Source organism: Oreochromis aureus, linkage group 15, assembly GCF_013358895.1.
Source record: "Oreochromis aureus strain Israel breed Guangdong linkage group 15, ZZ_aureus, whole genome shotgun sequence".
Lineage (NCBI taxonomy): Eukaryota > Metazoa > Chordata > Actinopteri > Cichliformes > Cichlidae > Oreochromis > Oreochromis aureus.
This window is the reverse complement of record NC_052956.1, coordinates 35,326,089-35,334,253: the sequence shown is the minus strand read 5'-3', so window position 1 is coordinate 35,334,253 and position 8,165 is coordinate 35,326,089.

Here is an 8,165-nt window from a genome sequence, read left to right as displayed (position 1 = left end):
AATCTCAACGGCAAACTGTCTCGTATGCGTCCAATAGACTCCCTCCTTATTTGTACACCCTGTCTAAACCAGAAACCAGAGGTGTGATGTCAAAACATCTGGAACATTCTCCTTTATATAGTAACAAGGTGCCCCACCAACATCATTCCCCATCCACCAGTCTGCTTAAAAGTTGGTGTGAGGAGTTTGTGCCGATATGCTGTGTTTGATTTTCACCATGATGCCGTGCATTTCAGCTAATTTTAGTTAATCAGTCTGTTAAGGGTTGTGCCACATTTTGTTGAACTGCTGCACCTGTGCAGTGTGTCCCATCTCATTCTCTCAGGTCAACAGACCAGATGCTTTTACTCATTCCTAGGTGACAAAGCTTTCGCACTTGTGGCTCCAAAACTGTGGAATGGTTTGCCATCGCTCCTTCAGTTGCCGTTTTGAGAGCTCATTTAAAAACCACACTTTTACTCCCCAGCCTTCGACCCAGCGTGCAAACTGGGAGTTTAAGTGATTTTTTTATGTACTCTTTGTTCTTTAACTTCTACAGCTCTTTGACCCTTTGGCCTGTGTTCATCTCGTATGTTTTGGAGATTACGTATCGGAATTTCAGGAGTGGGACCACGCCTCCAAACACGCTCCTTCCGGTTGTCATCTATATAGGTTCCCCTAGTTCTGCAAGCTGTTCATTCTCGTTTACGTGCCCCAACCTCCCTCCTTGTTTCCAATTCTTTAACTTCTTCATTTCTATTTAGTGCATGGGGATCTGCCAGGCCCGAGAGCCGTTGCCAGTCCCCTTCGAGGCCTTCCCCAAACCACAGCTCAATTCATGTCAAAGCATTCACTTTTACCTACTGAAACGCTGTCAAAAATGGGGACATGGGCCCAGCTAGCGAATGCTGTTATTGTACGGCACTTTAGTGATCCCTGTTGATGTTGTTTTTAAAATTATTTTACAAATACAGTGCTATGGTATGGCATTATAGCCAAACATCTGCATTCTATTTTTGCATATACAAAGGACATGAACTATTGTGTTTGTTCAGATGCAGATTTGCAAAAATAAGTCATGCAGCAATGTTTCTTTTGGAGAGAATAGGCTTCCTCTATTAAATGCTGCGACCAGACTATTATTAACACATTCTAGTGAGCAAGCATACATCACTCCTGTTGTATATGTTTTACACTGGCTCCCAATAGTTTTTAAGATTCAATTTAAAATTGCTGCATTAACATATGGAGCACTAAATGACCAGGCTCCAGGTTACATGTCTCAGCTCCTTACAAAATATGCACTGCTTGCTGTCTTCATTAACAGGCATCGAATTAAAGACCAGAGGGCACAGAGCCTTTCAGTCTGTGGATCAGTCTGCCATCAGCTATGTTCAGCTGGATATTTGGACTTTTTTGTTTAAACAGGTTTTCTGTTGAAAATTTAATTCATTTTTAAGCTACGTGTTTGTTTTATTGTGTCTTATCATATCTTTATATTGGCTATAACACTTAATATTCGTATTTATTTGACTTTTCTTGTGTACAGGGCTTTTTGAACGTCTGTGAAAAGTGCTTCATAAATAAATAAATAAACTTTACTTACAGCTATTCCAAGCAAGACAAACGTATTCAGTCTTTTTTTTTTAAATTACACCATTAAGAACATTTAACATGCTAACAGAGGCCCTCTGAGCATTGCACAATCTGACAATCTGATTCTGGGAGTGGACTGCTGGTATGTCCACTTTTTGGTATTGTATTAATACACACGTGATTGATTCTGAATACTTGCTGGTCATCAATTTGAACATTTGATTAGGACATTTATTCAACTAATTCCTGGCAGGTACGGTTTATAATCGGTCAGCCCCCAAACAAAGCAATGCTACAGCAACCAGACAGTAAACATAAAGTGTTTCTTTTTAAGCTAATTGAAACCAAATTGCCAACAAACAGTTAGTCCTGAAGAACATCCTTTATCACACTTGAAACTTTGGCATTCTGCTGAAGGGTTCAGACAATAAGCTTCAACCTTTGTCAGTCTCAGTTTAAGCCAGGAATCCCTTACCAAACACCCTGAATAAAGTAAAATGAGCAAAGTAATCTGGGGAGTCGCCTGAACTTCCCCAAGTATTACACTGTCCTGACCAGAGTCCTTGCTGTCAAGTGAAATAAGCTGCTTGGTGATGCTATGCCTAATGGGCTATACCGTTGGTGAGAAAAATGGGAACATTTTTACAAACTCAGTAGGCTAAGTAATAAATCTCCTAGCTAAAGTGTAGAGAGATGCAAGAAACTGGAAACTAGGGAGCAATGACTGGTGGAAGAAAATATTAAATACTCGCTGCGAACAAACTGTGTACTGCCTGTTCTAGTCTGCTTCCTCTTTCATGAAATGTCTTTTATTACCTATACATTAAAACACTGATGTGCAAATTTTGCTTTTAATGCTTTTGTGTAATTTTTTATAGGTCTATGTTTTTGACTCTTTCCACGGCAAGTTCCTTACACACCAACTTTTTAAAGCAATCCTGATCAGCTATACTGCAGCACATTTTTATAACTACACTGGACGTCAGCGTCGGTTTTATTTATTCAACCATTATTTTGGCATGTAGTGCATAATCAGTTTGCCTCTCCTATTTGCTGTTCTTGTCCCTTCAACTCCGTACAAATACACTACATTTCAGTAAAGTCGTATTTGTACAGACTTCTTGCTTTGGTATTCTCAGAACAAACATACTCCCTCAATCCACAGTGTCATCATGATGACTTCATCGCTCACCCATTTGTGCTGTTGTGCAACTTAGCATTTTCAAATGGTAAACAGTTGCAATGCAAATTATCTGGTCAAACCATTCCATGAATACACTGTGCACTGGCCTTACTCTGGTTTTAAAATGCAATTCAACAGATTGGGCTGCATCTAAATCTGGCTTAGTCCATGCAACCAATGTTTTCTTTGGACTGGACCGGCCTTTTTCTGAGTGGAGGCACAAGGAGGCAGAGAGAAAGGAAAGAAATTCTGAAATCAGGCAAAAAAGAAGTGCTCCAGTATTGTGCTGCATAAGGAAAACAGAATGGGTTTTTTTAACGTTGTGAACCTAGTCTAGTAAACTCCAAAATGTGTGCTTCATATTAGATATACTGTTAAACTGCAAACCAGTTAAAAACTCCTCTTGACGTTATAATTGAGTCTGTGTGCATAAGTCCACATCATTCTGCTTAAATTCTATACAATACAGATTAGTTTCTACCTTTGTAGTTTGCCTGCATTGACTCAGACTGTGTGTGTGTGTGTGTGTGTGTGTGTGTGTGTGTGTGTGTGTGTGTGTGTGTGTGTGTGAGTGCGCGCGTGTGCATGTCTGAGCTCACAATTTTCCAGTAAATGATGTTATACTCCACTCTGGCTGACACCTTAAAAGGATTCTGTGCGATTCCCTCAACATTATGCAAGTGTGACCATAGTAGGAAAATTGGCACCGAGTCTTTTATCTCCCCTAACTCAATTTTTTCCAACTTTCACAAAAACACAAATATACTTTTTCTCACTCTCTCCTGCATCTTCTATACTACTCACTCTCACACATACACACAGAAATATGCTCACTTGCATTCACATATTCCTCCCATGGTGCTGATTTATTTACTTGAGACAAGCACATACTGCTGTTTGCAGTATGTAGACCTACATGAAATGCAGCAAAGTATTTAACGATATTTTAAATTCTTTAATTCTTCAAATCACAATGATTAAATATTGATCATCTGCTATTCTTCAGCAAGATAATATATGTAAGTCTGATAGTCAAGATTCATATTGCCAAAAAAATAAATAAAATCATAAATCACTGCTGTTGCCGAAATCATATGATAATGAATTTACAAATACCGAGACCTACAGACCAAATAAAGAGGATCTCTTTACTTTTGTTCCCACCAAGTTAGTTGTGCAGTTTCAGATATTGCATCTATGTTTATTCATTATATTTCTGGCAACTGAGAGAAATGTATATTCTGTGTAACGTGGGTAAACAGCACCTGTGTGAATTAAGTGATGCTGCATTGCAGTCACGCTATTCACTTTCATTTCACACTTCTTCTTTGGTTTCAGAGCTTATACCAGGATTAAAGGGCATTAGTATTTGTCATTATCTGTTTCTGCAAATAAACAAATGACAAAACTTTTGTACATTTACAACTACGACTCATGGTATGGTCTTTCTCAATTTTATTTTTTTAGCAGTAAATATATTATTTAATATCTACTAAGATGAGCTAGACCACCAACTGCTTTGTATGTAGGTCAACTTTGCATGCCTTAAGCTGCAAAAAAAGAGCCCTTTAACTATCAAAGGTAAATGAAATGAGTTTGTTAGCTCAGTGGAAAGCAGCTAATGTTCAGTTTGTCTTTGGATGAACTTAATGTAAATCAAACTTACATGCGAGCACGCACACATATCCATTTCTTCGCTGACATGCATCCATCCCAGAACTCTAGCCCTCAAGCGTGTTGTTTTGCTCTAGCCTAACAAGCTGAGTAGAGAAAACGATCCAGGGCATAAAAGCTACCCCAGAAAACAGCCAAGTGAACCTTGCCTGAACTTAGCCAAAGGTCATACCTGTAGCAAATGTTTCCATGGATGCCGCAGAAATGACACAGTGAATTTGCTCTGTTCCTGAAATCCTGAGATGAAGCGAGATTACATATGACAAGGCATATGCCTGAGAGAGTTGCAAGTGGTTTCTTCTGATCTCCTTTGTGTTACAAGCACAACTTGGAAAACATTAAAAAACAAAGGTCTCCTCTAACTTCATTCCCATCATTCTGTGTAGGCATGTCTGAACAGAAGTGGATAATTCCTCAAGGTGAAAAGTGTGATTCATCCCGCTTGTACTGGGAAACTTTCAATACTCAGAAATACAGTTATCATTCCAAAAGACTAAATATGTGACACATTTAATAAAATGTGTCATAATTAATACTCTGAGTAGATATTATACTGACTGGTGAGTGGATACATAGTGATACATACATATGTAGCAAATTGGAAGGAAATTTGGGTTATTTCCCCAGAACCAACTAATATACAAATGAGAAACAGCCTTGGAGTGAAGAGGATTTCACTGAGTTGTTGCTGAATCAGTAAAATGCTGCGGATTGAACTCGATATCTGAACCCGAAGCCTTTCGTGACAGTGCTCCAATTAATCCTTCCCACTCAGGTTAATTTAGTTCTATATCCTGAAGCCAAACAACTGGCAGACAAAAACAATTAAGTTTGAAATGCCTTAAGTTGCTGTTGCACTCACTTTAATATAATGGCTCAACTTCTCAGTTAAATCACATCATTTTATATAGTAATTCTACCTCTGTATGCAAGGAAAGCTGTTCATTATGTTTCCCCTACACATAATCCCACGCTCTCATAGTTCAGTGGTGTCATGCAGGCCATAGTTAAGCAGCTGATGTGTCACAGAAGTCCACATGGTCACTGGAGGAGGAAGTTGTGCTTGACTCTTTAGGAATGAGACCTCACATGATATAAGGCCAATAGCACTCCACTCCACTGAGTTATCAAGAATGTTGCAACTGTGCTTGGATTTGTTTTTACTTGAAATACAATGAAAACTGGAACCTACAGCCTGTCTGACTCTTATTAGCACACTAGATTTGATTTGTTTTTAGGACTTTTACAGTGCAGTACAGTACAGAAGTCTGGAGCCACCCTTCATGTCTTCTTCCAAGGAGCCAGACTTTGTTGCAATTTTTAAAGCGATTTTGTGTAATAGATCTCCATGCTTTGTTTTTGGGTTGTTTTTTTTTTTTTTTTTGGACATTCGCTACTTTTTCATTCTTTTTCAAATCAGCCCTTGTACTTGACCATTTTCAGAGAAATTCATTTTTTTATTTGTTTTGTTAAGCCACTTCCCACTTCAATTTCAAGCTTAGAAAAAGGAGCAAATCAAGGGATGAAACTCAATGAAGCTCTCTGTAGACGAGGTGATTCCGAAAGAGCTATTAACCAAAAACGTGTGTTCTTTAAAAATTGAGGTACCTGGACAAGTGAAGTACAAAAGAAGAAGTGGCAGGCCAAAAAACTATCCACAGCACAGGAACGGTCCCTAAAAGTCATGTCCTCCAAGTCTGAGCAAAAAAAAAAAAAAAAAAATCCAGCAAAGACCTGACTCAGGCCCTGAGAGATGCATCTGACTCTTCAGTTGATTGTTCACTGAAGTATCATCAAAAATGGTCTCAGTGGATGGGTGGCTGTCAAGAAGCCATTCTTAAGGAAGAGAAAAAGCTGAGGTATGACGAAAGTAGACTGAAAACTAGTGCCAACAAGGCTTGGGGGGTATAAATCATCATCACTGTGTGCTGTATGGAGGAGGTCAGGAATGAGGTACAGCAGTGAGCAGCTACAGCCATCTGTAAAACACAGTGAAGCTCTGCCATGGTGTGGGACTGATCCCAAACACACTGCCAATGCAGTTAAAGCATACCTGGATAGAAATAGACACAATTGAACACTATCAGTCATGGTTTGGTCTCCCCGGAGCCTCGACCTTAACACTGAAGCAGTGTGAGATCATCATCTATCAGAGGGAGCCAACTGCAGAACAAGAGCTTTGAATGTCCTTCAGGAAGCCTGGAGAACTATTCCTGAAGACTACTTAAAGAATTCACCCCCAAATAGGAAGCACTTTCGTGCAATTAAACCGTGCACCACCTTTTATGTTAATTACCACACTAGCAGCGTCAGAGGATGGACACCGAATTATATGAGACCTAAGCTTTTAGCATCAGCTGTAGCACACATACCGACTCACTCTAAACCTATAATGATGACATAAAAGACACAGGCGGTGCGCCCTGTCATTATGTGGTGAACTTCAGTCGATGCAGTGGTTAGTGAACGCCCTCTTTTTATTGGTGCTCATACTTGTGGGCCAGACTGGGACGGCTGAGTGATTACGTTATGCAGATTCACTCGGATGAGAAGTCCAACACGTAGAGCTCCGCTAGAAGTTCCCGCCTGTATTCCTCGAACTACAATTGTAACACATCTTCATTTTTCATCCTGAACTCATTTTCTCTGCCTCTCACTTTGCTGGAATGTAAGTTTATTATGTTCAGACGGACATGTTTACAAGAAAGCTTTAATGGTTCCATTGCAGACGGTTTCATGTGTCCTTAATCATTAATGGAAAATTCACTGTAGAGCACCGCAGAACGCTTGTTTTGTTTTTTTCTGGAAGCCATCATTCTTATGTTGTGTTTCCCATTACAGAACCATTATCTGTCTCCACAGTACTGAGCATATTTTGAACTGAGTGCTTTAGCTGACATTTGAGACCAGAGTCCAAATGAGTTTTTAGAAACATTGTTAGGAAAGCAGAAGAGAGGCAAAATTTGAAGATTCTCATGTTTACTGCTCTTGAAATTTTTGAGTAAGTATTTCAAAGTCAGCACCAAATGATGACCTATCACAAATTTATACCAGAGACATTCCTTGTCCATGTTTGGGTATATTTTGTAAAAAAAAAATCCAAGAAGAAATATGTGACTTTCTGTTCAGACGCTGTGCCAAAGCCACTTCCCATTGTGTACACTGGATTAAATGCCTCATTTAAGAATCATCCCAGATCCAAGAAGCAAAATTTGAAAGAGGATGTGCTGCTCTGTGTGCAATATTTATGAGAAAGTTTGGCTTTTTTTGTTTGCTTTTCAAATATGTTTTGAAACCAGGCTTCTCGACCTTTTCCAGAACGCTGAATTAAGAAACAAGGTTTAAATCATACTTCTCTAATTGAGCAAACTGGGGATTCAAGCATGCCATCAAATGGACTGAAACTGCTATTTTGTAAAAACCAATCAGTGTTTTTGGAATAAAAAAATGTCAGGTTTTTTTTTTTAATTTTTTTTTTTTTTATCAGCTAATTAAAATGGAAAATAAGCAATCCTATTGCTGCCAGTTTTTTTTTTTAATTAGTCTTGTCTGTTTTTCTGGGGCGGGGTCCTATATACTTATTATTTCTCTTTTTTGTGGGACTTCATCAACTGGAAGCAAAATGTGATATTTTAAATGAGTTAGGGCATTCACTAATGATCAACCTTGATAATTTTTTTCAAAGTTAAAAATTAAATAGCGTTCAAAGATAAAAGGTTCCCCCCAACAACCT